Source organism: Corvus brachyrhynchos, unplaced genomic scaffold, assembly GCF_000691975.1.
Source record: "Corvus brachyrhynchos isolate BGI_N302 unplaced genomic scaffold, ASM69197v1 scaffold166, whole genome shotgun sequence".
In the NCBI taxonomy this organism is placed as follows: Eukaryota; Metazoa; Chordata; class Aves; order Passeriformes; family Corvidae; genus Corvus; species Corvus brachyrhynchos.
The window spans coordinates 1,928,571-1,940,793 of NW_008239671.1; the positions used below are offsets into that span (position 1 = coordinate 1,928,571).

At 38.3% G+C, this 12,223-nt stretch overlaps 1 protein-coding gene across 3 annotated transcripts in view; it reads left to right on the forward strand.

The window, feature by feature from the left end:
• Positions 1-12,223, forward strand: part of CTNNA2 (catenin alpha 2) — a 463,429-nt gene that overhangs the window by 98,726 nt on the left and 352,480 nt on the right. The gene's annotated exons all lie outside the window — the stretch shown is intronic.

Consider the following 12,223-nt stretch of genomic DNA (forward strand, 5'->3'; position numbering starts at 1 on the left):
GGTCACTGGAGCTGTGGCCTGAAAACTCTTATCTTGTTAATAAAAAAAATTCCTTATCTATTTTCAATTACTTGTTACATGTGGAAGCAACTTCACTTGTTATTCATGTTTGCAATGCTCCTCCTCAGAAATCTGGCCCTCTAAATGCCATTCCATGCAAATACTCTATTGCTGGCTCTTTCAGACTCTTTTCCATTCATTAATTATCTTTCAGCTCTCTGACAATTTCTCTGCAGAAAGACATTAAAATTCCTTTTCTGATGAAAAAGCAGATGTTGTAGAGCATCTCCAAGAGTTGGTATACATAAAGGTAGGGTCAGGGGTTCCCAAACCTGGAGTGAGGCTGCTGCAGCTCCATGACCCCAGTTACAAGCGGGAACAAGAAGAATCCTGTGTTTCCAGTAGGCACATGCGCACAAACATGCATATACAGCTCGTGTGTGTGTGTGTGTGTATATATATATATATATTTATATGCAAAAATACATTTTATATTTATGGCTGACCACACACATCAGGCACTCAACACTCACTATTCTGTGGTTATGTGAGACACTGGAACTGTCTGCCCAAAGAAGTGGTGGATGCCCCATCACTGGAAATATTTAACGTCAGGTTGGATGGTGCTCTGAGCAACCTGGTTGAGTTGAAGATGTCCCTGCTCATTTCAAGGGATGGACTAGATGACCTTCAAAATCCCTTCTAACCCAAACCATTTTATCTTTCTGTGAAGCAGATCCGATGTCTTATCCTATTCCCCTTTGTGGCTGATGAGGATTGATCCTTAAGGAAAAAACTAAAAGTGGAGAAAAAAGGAAATGCATGCAGGTGTCACTGCCCATGGCAGGGGGGTTGGAACTACATGGTCTTTTAAGGTTCATTCCAACCCAAACTGTTCCATGGCTTTATGATTTTCTGTACACATGGTTTAGGCTGCTTGGGAGAACTGCTGATGATCCTGGTTCTTGGTAAAGCCAGCTGTCTGTCCGAGGATCTTTGCTTCTTCTCTATTCTCTGCACCGTTTCAAAAAGATTTATTTTTGTTCCAGCCTTGGCTGGAGCTTTTCTGATACTCATTTCCCTTTTCAGGGTTTTGTTTAAGCTCATGTTAGTTTAAATTTATGTAACTTACACCTCCCAGATATGTTTGTTATAAAGGGTAGTTGTTGTTTGATATATTGCCTGAACGTGACAGTTTGAGACAGATTTTGCAAAAACAGTGATATAGGTTTGAAAAGTAATATAAATTAATATATTAGGTGATTTTTTAATACTATATTTATTTACATTGTTTTTCTTGAAGATTTTATTGCTATTGTGGCTTTATATCAGGGAAGAATAAGATTTCTTTAAAATGTCAACTTCTGACAGTTGTCAAAAATAAAATTATACTCACAAACTGAAAGTTCTAGAAATAGTGTTTCTTCCATAAATATTTGACTTGAGTATTAAAATCAAATCCTAAAATTACTGCTTGTTCTTTTAGAAGAAATATTACTGTTAGTAGGGGTTTTATTTGAGAATTATTGCAGAAATGCAGCACAGTTAAAAGAAAAAAAAAATCCCTCTCAAGGGATTGTAACTAGGCCATGTTTTGCAGTAAATATTTAACTCCGCCACCCATTAGTATGCATGAAATTTCTGAATTCAGGTCAAATTTGGAGAACAGTTTCACTAGGATTTAAATTAAGAAAATTAGTAAAAGAAAAAAATAAGATCTTACAAATTGGAATAGCTACCACAGGCAGTTATCTTGCCCTGTTCTGTCTTCCAGCAGTAATTCCCAAACTGGGTAGGCTTAATCCACAGTGAGTAAATCCTCAGCAGCATTTAATGTACAGCCTTTTCATTTAAGTTTTGAGCTAACCATGAGCAATGTTCTGCAAGGAGATTTCCCCCCATGCGTGAAATCTATATTTGTGTCCCCTCTGTGCGTAATTCAATGTGCAGATTGGAGCTGAAGTCTCTGACCCTTCAGAACAGTTCTGTGAAGCTGCAGAGCACCATGGGGTGAGCATCTCGACCTCCCCTTTTGAAGCTGTTCTGATTTATGTGTTACTGAAGCATCCTCTGAGTCACAGCCGAGTGCTGGAAATGAAACCGCTGTTGATTCATTAGGCAGAAATTCTGAACTGAAATTCTTTTTCTTCAGCATTAAAAAAAAAAAAAAAGGAAGAAGGAAATAAAAAAGGAAAAGTTTGAGTCACCCTTTGAACTGGAAAATCAGTTGTTTTAGTCTGTTGGATCAAAAGTATTTGGAAGGAAATTCCTTTTAGCTTGGCACAGGAGTGACCTCAGATGACTGTGTAGGTCAGTGAAGTTTTTAGCAGAGCAAAGGAACTGAGAGTTTCACCAGCTGTCTAATGGTGGATAGGGAAACTGGTGGGAGATCTGGAATGGTGCAGAGACTTTGTCTGGGATATTTAAATTGGGAAGTAGCTTACTGAAGGGAGAAAGAGTCAAGGGGATGAGCTTGAGATTTGGTCATTGCTTTATGCTTCTGTCACTGAACAGTGAATTTTCAGTCTTTCAAAAACTAACTGGAAAATTTCAAGAGTGACTTTGTCATGTTTAACACATGCAGAAAAAAAATAAATCACTAACAAACTTTGACAATAAGATTTTGTTCTGTTGAGTAAGTTTTGCAAAGGAATTTTAAAAAACAAGGTTTTCCATGCTCAGAATCTAATTGTAAATACTGCTGTGATTCATCTAACATATGGGAATCTTGGGTTTGGATCCATGTTACCAGGATTATTTCTGCTTCATTAAAAGGGGGAATGGCCTTAAATTGAAGGAGGGCAGGTTTAGATTAGATGCTAGGGGAAAATCATCCATGTGCGGGTGGTGAGGCCCTGGCACAAGTTGCCCAGAGAAGCTGTGGTTGCCACAGGCGGCCCCGCTCCAGGAGAGCAGAGGCTCTTCCGTTCATGGCGACTTCTGCAGAAGGCGGAAGCTCCGCTTCGGAGGTGGTTGTTTTGGGTTTGCAACTGTAGCCGCTGGTAAAGATGCATTTTACAGTTAGAAACTGTTTCGAGGTGAATTTTGCAAACTCTGGCAGCAGTGAGAAAAGCGAACAAGTTCCTGGGGTCAGGCCACCATGCGCCTGAGGGGACAGCCCGGTGCTTTTACCACCACACACCATAGCGGCCATGGCAGAGCCTGCAAATGGCAGGAGCAAGTGGCGGCAGCTGCACGGACCCCACATGACCGAGCAAGGTTTTGTCTGCCTCTAGAACTGCTCTGTGGGATCCTGCCTTTCTGGTACGGATTGCCGCCATCTTCTCTCTTTGTTCCTGGAGCCTGCAGTCGCCATTTTGGAGGGGAAGGGTGTGACGCCATCTTCCCTTTGTCCCTCAGCCACGTGGCCGCCTCAGACAGGCGCCATCTTGGGAAGGGTAATTCCGGCATTTCGGGTCTCTCCTTGTTCCCATGGAGTTCTTAAAATTTGGCAATTTTGCATCTAGCAGTTATGTACTGTTATTTTTTGCCCGATGCTGTTCCCTTTGTTAGTAAACTGTTGTTTTTTTCACTTATATCTACTCATGTTCATTCCTTATCGGTGGAAAGGGATTGGTTGGAAATAAGGGGAGGTGACTCATTTTTGAGTGCCCACCTTTTAAAATGGTCTTAAACCAAGACACTGCCCTATCCCTGGAAGTGTTCAAGGCCAGGTTGCATAGGGTTTGGAGCAACCTGGTCTGATGGAGGGTGCCCCATCCATGGCAGGGGGTAGAACGAGATGAGCTTTAGGGTTCCTTCCAACTCAAACCATTCCATGATTCTGTGGTTACCCAATGGCATTTAATGAGAAAGATACAATCAGTCCTCGGAGCACTAAATTTTATCTGAGTGCCTTCCTTGCCCCCTGCTCAGTCCTCCTATTTGCCTACAGTACAGTACGTTTTGTTCTGTCTTCTTTATTTTTGACTGCATTTTCCATGGCAGTCATCCAACTTCTAAAGTTGTATAAAAGCTTCTTTCTCCCATACAGATTAGGCTTTAATTTTGAATATGGTTTCAGAAAGTGCTATTTGATGAGAGGAGTATTAAAAGTGACAGCATGAAAATTTGAAATATACTTCCTAATATCTGAGTCCTAAAAGATGCTTAGTCAGTTTATAAAAGGCTTTAATTTATTGCCTTTCCATTTACCATTTTGAACATGTCTTCATCTGAAGTACATTATTCACATACTATAAAGGCCAGTAATACTTTACAGAGTGAGGGAATATAAAATGTTATTAAATAACAGGCGCTGCTTTCCTCAGAGAAGTGTCAAATTACAGCATTCTGATCTCCAGCTATCTTGTTCTCTCTGTTTTAATCCCTTTATCAGTGACAGATCCTTTTTAGACTTCAGATCTGAGAGATATTCCAACTGCTGTTTATAATGAACATTGGAAAAGGAGCCTGTTCTATAAAGCTGATGGAATTTAGAATTATTTTTATGTCTACTAAAAATAAAATTGTAGGCTCTCCACTGATTTTGATTTGGGATGTTTGCAAATCTCATTCGTCCGTAATCGTTCCAATTGACTTTCAGAGATGTGTTGCCTTTTTTTCTTTTTGGTATTTTAGTTGCAGATAAGTCAGTTTTTAACCTGTGTTCATATTATGTGATTTCTGCAGTATGTGATGACATATATGTGTTTTTTCTTTAAAAAATATATCACCTCTACTTCCTTTCACCTGTTTGTGGTTGACTTCATGGTTTTAAATTGCTCCTTATTTTATTTATTTGGCTGGAACGTGGGTAAAAAAGGAGAGTCTGTGACTTTTGTGAAAAGGAACAGGCAGCTCAGGAGAGCTACAAGGATGTTTGGAGGTCATGCAGGGAGAAAATGGCAAGGGCCAAAGCCCAGCTAGAACTGAAACCTGGCTACTGCTGTAAAAAATACAATAAAAAAGTATTCTATAAATGCAATAGTGACAGGAGTAGAACCAATTTTGGGGGCTTCATTCTGCTCCCTTCCCTGCCCTTCAGCTCAGAGCTCTGGGTACCTGGAGGACAACTGCTCTTACTGTTGGGAGACTGAGGCAAAGAAGGAATTTAGTACCTCAGCCTTTTCCTCATCCTTTGTTGAGTGAGTTTCGCTCTGCATCCAGTAAAGGATGGAGATTGTGGAATCATGGAATGGCTTGGGATGAAAGGGACCTTAGAGCTCATCTAGTTCCAACACTGCCATGAGCAGGGACACCTTCCACTAGACCAGGTTGCTCAGTGCCAGCTCCAGCCTTGATTGCCCTCAGCCTCGCTTCTGCCATTCCCAGGTATCTAACACTCAACCATAGTTTTTTCTCTTAGCTATACAGACTTAGACTAATGATCATTTCTTTCTGTTCTCATTACAAATCTAATGATAATCATGTCTTGTTTAGTAGCCTTCTACTGTGGACAACAGCAGTCTGCCTTTCTGTGTGTTGATGGAGGGCTATGGATTAGTTTTGTGTTTTGATCTCTGCACTGGAATGTAAATTGACACCACGAAGCTCAGTTATCTCATTATCTCTCTGCACAGAAGCTCTTGCAGTTTTTAAACATTCAAGCAATGAGTATAGTTATAAAAAGGAGCTCTTGTATTCACACATAGGTGTCACTGCATGTGTGTGAATTCCCATTAAAACTGGCAATTAAGTGTTAGGATACTAAAATGTTGCCAAGTCAGAATTCAGTGAAAAGCTGCTGTAGTCTTTGAAAATTAATTTTTAAACGTAATTCCCAATTTTGGAAAGATAAACTTAATTTTCATGTAGGCTGATGCTTTGAGCATGATTTTAAAATCCTTGGTAAGTTGTTTATGGTGAAAAAATAACTGCATTGGATTTCAAATATAGGATATCATAAGCAATGTGTGCAGATTATGTGAACAAATAGAAAATAAATAACTTAGATTTTTAGTAGTGCTCTTGTACCTGCTATCTGTTTCTGTGTGTAAACCTGTAAATGCTTTCTTTATATTGTTTGTTGTCTATTTCATATTTTTCTTACTGTAAGCCTATACCGTAGATTTTCCCTGTGCTGATGACTCTCCCTGGTCTGCTTTTCTCCTTTCTTATGCTCTCTCATACTGGAGTATCTTTCTGAATTTCTCTACTTAAATTTTTCCTGTTGTTTTCTGGCTTAGCTGCAAACCCCTCAATTGTCCAACATTAACCTGCCTGTTCTCTTAATCCCAGTTGAGGTTATGGGAAGGGGTTTTTTTTTTACTTTTAGCTCTGTTTGTTCCCCAGATTCAGCAGGCGCTTCCTGCTTCTCTCACTGCTTCTCTCAAGACATTCAGGTAGGATCTAAGTGTAAGGAAAGGCATAAATTAGCAGTAAAACAAAAGTGACCCTTAAAACAACTAGGGAGCTGATAATCCACTGAACTGATCAATCTCATCATCAATCCTTTCCCCTCCTCACAGTGCTTCCCATGAGCTGACATTAGCAACTTGCTGCTCCTTCTTTTTCACAGATCACTGGGATTTTTTGATAAATTTTGTTATGAAAATGCATCTTGCTGGAAAATATCAACCCTTTGAACTGAAGCTTATCTCAAAAAATACCAGTTTCAAATAAACTCTTCATTGAGTATTTTTTATTTTCATGTGATAATAGAGAGTGATGGAACTGATTCTAATTATGATTTTGAACTTAGTTCACAGTGCCTTGGGCACAGATAGAATCTACCCTCGAACTTGCTTTCCTGTATTTGTGAGCCTCTTCAAGCCCCAGAATGAAAATAATATCCAGAATGATGGAATCTCTGTGCCTAGTGCTGAATGCTGTAGTCATTTTCTTGGAGTGCCTCCTTTTCCATTCCAAAAAAGGAAATCTTGGGTGTTTTTCAAATGCTGTTCACTTCTATACCTGATATGTTAAATTTATTAATGACAGTTCTATTTAAATTAATAAATTGTTATACAGAAACCCAGTAAATGATTAAATTCAAGATGTTAATCGCTAGGACTTAGAGATTTTTCTTTCTTTGTTTGTCTTCATTTTAGTCCTTTTTTACAATAATGATTTTAATAAGTATACCATGCACACTTCACCAGAAAGACGACAACTTTTCCTACCATTTTCCACTGTAGTTTCTTGTTTAGGTGATGAACTATTGTAATAATTGAGAGTGTGCTTCTTGATGCAACTCTGCAGCATTTGGGTAAAGAAGAAAATACTTATTTTAATTAGGGATCTCAAATTTTTAGTATAAACATAGAAACTGTGGAAAAATCGCTAGCTGAACTTCTAACTGATAGGACAAGGGAGAAGAGCTTTCAACTGTGAGTAGATTTAGATGGGATATTGGGAAGAAATTGTTCCCTGTGAGGGTGGGGAGGCCCTGGCACAGGTTGCCCAGAGAAGCTGTGGCAGCCCCTGGATCCCTGGAAGTGTCCAGGGCCAGGTTGGACAGGGCTTGGTGAAACCTGGGATAGTGGAAGGTGTCCCAGCCCATGGCAGGGGGTGGAACAAGATGGTCTTTTAAGGTTTCTTCCAACCCAAACCATTCCGTGATTCTGTGTTTTAGTAGAACATCATAGTTCAGCATCGTGACTTTTGTCAGGATACAAATGAAGCCACGTTATAATTCAGTTGAGCTTGAGTTTTCAGATCTGCCTCTGTATTTATGGAAATCTTAAGAGGTCCAGTGTGTTTACATGTTCCTAACCACAGTGTTGAACATCTAAAATGCTCATGTTGGTGTTCACTGAACTCTCCAGTTCAGTGAAGGCAGATCAGTTTAGTGTGTTCTTGAAGGGTGTTAATCCATTGAGTAACTGAGCTGCAGACAAAGAGGGATTAGAAATGCTAATGTATCCTCACATCCCAAACAATTTAATTTTGAATTGAAATTTAATTGGTGTTTTATTGTACTTAAGTGTATCAGTGATGTTCCAAATGCACTATTAATCTGACTATTAATTAGAAAAGTTCTTTCTAAAACATAACATTCATGGATAAATTGTCTTACATTGCCATAGATATGTGGCTAAATATCTTAGAAGTTCTGTATTCTTGCTATTTTCTGTCCCTCAGGAAAGGAGTAGTTGGGTTAACTAAAATTACGTATTTTAATGATCCATGAAGTGAATGATGTGGTGTGTTCTTGGATCTAAGAGAGAACATTGAATCCAAAATACCTACTAGATTTAAGGATATCTGTTGTACTTTAAAATGCAGAGTGAATCATCTTCCACTGCTCTGCCTAAATGTCAAATATAAAGTGAGTCAAATTTAAGCGAACTGGATTGTCTGTACGATCAATTCCAGAGAGACACAGCTCTAGGAACAGAAATGTGATGGGAAAAGATGGGGCTTGATCAGAGATGGCCTTTTCTGGCCTTGAAATCCATTAAAACGATGAGAACAGTGGTCATTCTCCCACAGATGGAGAGCAAAATCCCAGCTGCAAGTGGGAGACGAAGTGAGTTCAGGGAACATAGTAAAGATGTAGAAAAAAGGTATTAAGGAAAGGGAAGACTAAGCTGCCGTTTGTATGAAGCTTTTGGAATTCTGAATAAAAGGCATAGTTATATGTAGTAATATACAGCATGAAAATACAAATCCTCTGCAAATTACTTCCCACATTCTGATAACGTTAAACAGAGGTTAATACTGAAATGAACATGTTCAGTTATGGAGACTGGATTTTCAAGTACTGTAAACAAAATACGATGTTTTAAGAGATGTGGTAAATAATCAATGTGATTAATAAGGTAGGAGAAATATAGACAGTAAGAAACCAACCACCCAAGACCAGATTAAGTTCATTATTCCTTAAGTGTGGCTGTTGAGATGTTTACTGGGATGGACAGTGCATGGTACTATTCTATTTGGTGAATTTCTAGATGAATCCAAAGGGGATAAAATTGCAGAGCTTTGCATCCTGAAGGGTTTGCTTTTGTTTCTTAACAAGACAACATCCATGATGAAAGGATTAAAAATCTGCTTATATAATTTAAATATGCCTTATTAACAATTATGTGTTGTTCAAATCTATCGTATCATCAATTAGTGTAATCCTCACTGTTTTATATGGAATCTGCAACTCAGTTTGGGTCAATATATTATTATAATTTAGGATAGCTTCATAACAGTGCTTTTGCTCTAATTACAAGGAGAACACTAAAATATTTCCATTATGTCATGGATCAGTTGTTCTGTCTTTTTAATCTTGAACATGTAGAACAAAAGGAAAAATCTAAAAGAAATGGATTAATGAGACTGTAGCTTTATTAATTAGTTCCATTTGAGAACTGCTCAGGAGTGGTGCATCCAATCAATTTGTCATTGTTCTGTTAATTATTTCCAGGTGTTTGGTGTTTTTATTGTCAGCATCCCTTACTGATCATAGCTGTTCTCTAGATTGCTGCTCTGTGCTCTTCTATCTCTTAATAAACACTTCAAGGCTTTGTAAAAAATGGCATTTCCTCTGTCTATTAACCATTGAAAGCCTTGGTTCATTCCTTTCCTCATAGGTAGACGTTTTACCTTAAGTCTGCTCATGAAATTCCAGTAGCTTTTTTGGGTGACCTTTGCAATCGTCTGTTGATAGATTTTTGCAGTTGTTGAGCTCTTGGGAACATGGTGGGATTGTTGGGGTGTCCTTTGTAGGGCCAGGTGCTGGACTCAGTGATCCCTACAGTTCCTACGCAGGATATTTTGTGATTCCATGAGTATTTCTCATAGCTGCAAATGGTCCTAGAAACCTGCAGTTCTTATCATTTGTACTCCAGAAGCAGAATTGTTTCATGGGGCTGCTGTAATGATTATAGAAGTGGATATTGTGTGCAATTAGAGGGGACTGATGTACTGCCTTTAATCTGTCAGGATTCCACACAAAAATGCACAAAGCTAAAAAGGGACAATAGGAACAAGAGTGGAAGAAGAACACAGTGAAACTGAAGGACAAAGGGGGCATGAGAAGAAATTGATTTAAATTATCTACAAATACAGGCAGCATGGCATTAAAGTGCTTCTAATGAAAAGAGTCACATTCTGGAGTTCATTTTGGAATGAGATTCCTACTTCACATAGGATTAATTGGGGTTAAATGTCTGAGCTGTTTCTAAGATGGCAGCTTGATAAGTTTAAGAGTGTAGCTATTACCATATTAAGATTGTTATTAATTATATTATCACACGACTGACTGCAGTGGCAAGGAAGCAGACCTGATGACTTTAGATGTCTGTGTTTCTTGTGTTGAGCCAATTTTCACTGAAAGGAATTTAATATAGATTGCAGAACAACTTGAAATGAATTTGGAAAGAAATGGATAACTGAATGTAGGGTTGACTTTTCCCAGATAAAAAGGTTTCTCTAAAAAATAATTGGGCTAGCTGAAGCTCCAGTGTTACCTTTAGCCTAAGAGTGGTTTGATACCACTGCTGTAGGAGGATTAAAATGTGTTAATTGGCACTGAAACAGACGAGTCTTCGTCCCCGTAACTGCTAGTGGTTATTAGATTCTAAATTATGAGCGACTAGATCTTTTTAAGTTTTAAACAACCTGCTGTGAACTTTTATACTCATACTTTCTTGGTTTGCTTATTTGATGATGTCTATTTAATACTTTTTGCTTAATTATTTTGGAATTTATATCACCTAATGTGAGGTTTCTAAGGCTAAATATCTAATCCAAACTCTTTTAACTGTTTGTTTGGTTTTTTCCTTTTGACCCTCTGTGCATTTTCCCTCTGCCCATGAGCATTGATTTTCAAATCTTTTTGCTAGGGGTATCTCCTTGGATATTCAAGTCTAAGAAAATAATTTTCCAGGTGCCACTGGCTGATTATCAAATATTGTTTCTTCCATAGTCCAATATAAGTATTTATCTGAAGCTACACGCTGCTAATTTGGAAGAAAATGGTAACATCTCCTCAGCATCAAAATGAAAGTTAAGCAATTTGCAAGCATCTAATTCCAAAATCCAGCTTTGCTTTGGCTGCCATTTCAGCTTGGATTTCTCTGAAATTCAGTACTTTCACTTACGAGAGTTTTGTTGCTGGATGCTTGGAATCACTTCCATCTCATCTGAATCCAGTTTAGAGCTTAAATAAGGGAAAGCCTTGCTGGGATTTCACATGGTTGTGTGTGCCCCCTTGGGTTCAATCAGCTCAATACGCTCCAAGAGTGCATTTTGGAGCAAACTCTCTACGCAAAACTGGGATAGTTGGTTTCCCTCAACAAATAATTGAAGGGAAGATGATGCCTTACCATGTTATACTGGTTAGATGACCAGTGTTAAATTCCCAAGTTAGGAAACTCACATCTAGCCCTTGCTCGCATGCTGGGCTCTCAGCTGTTCTGTGGTTGCTCTCAACCTTCCCTTATACATGAAATATTTGAGTCATTGACTCATACTACTACTACTACTACTATTACTACTACTACTACTACTACTACTACTACTACTACTACTACTACTACTACTACTACTACTACTACTACTATAGAAGTTTCATTCCCAATTTTTAGCTCACTTTCAGCCAAGAGTTGTGGATAAATTTTTCAAATAACTGTTTGAATTAAAGTATGTGTTAGAAAAATGTCTTTGAATTCCTTGCTCCTAGTTTCAGTGATTCTTGGCACACAGGTAAAATGCACGGGAAGACAGGGACAGTAAACTGTGGTCCTCCTCCACAGAACCCTTATTTTCTGTTTTACCTTGAATTTCAGCTCTGTGATGCTGAGCAATATAACATTTAAGTATGTTTAGAAATTTGGTTTGTTCTCTTTTTATCTGGCAATAATTGTTTGTTAATTGCTTCCCAAGAAATTCATAGAGAGTTTTGCCAGCCTTATGGAAAGCTAAGAGGAATATGTAGTCTTAAAAATGAGCCATTTGAATTTTATTTTGAAATTGTATATTATCAGCTTATCATCCTGTGGGAGATACCTTCCACATTATCCAAGATGCACTGCTTGCAAATTATAATATGAACATGCAGTCCTAATGATAAATACAATAAGGAAAAGAGTTCTGATAGGAATTAATCACTGTGGCCATCTTAAATCTCTCCCCCACTATTTGCACTGTCTTATGGGAAGTTTTGCCATCTGGAATTTTTTTTAATGTTGTTCTAATGGTCTTAAACCCAATGTAAATATGCTTTGATTCCACATTAGAAGTACTTTCTTTCTGAGTTTATGCAGTGGAGACAAAAAGGATTCTTTTTAACAACAGCAAAGGTTGTTTTTTTTGAATCTTTGAATCATAGCCAGGCTAGGAGAGG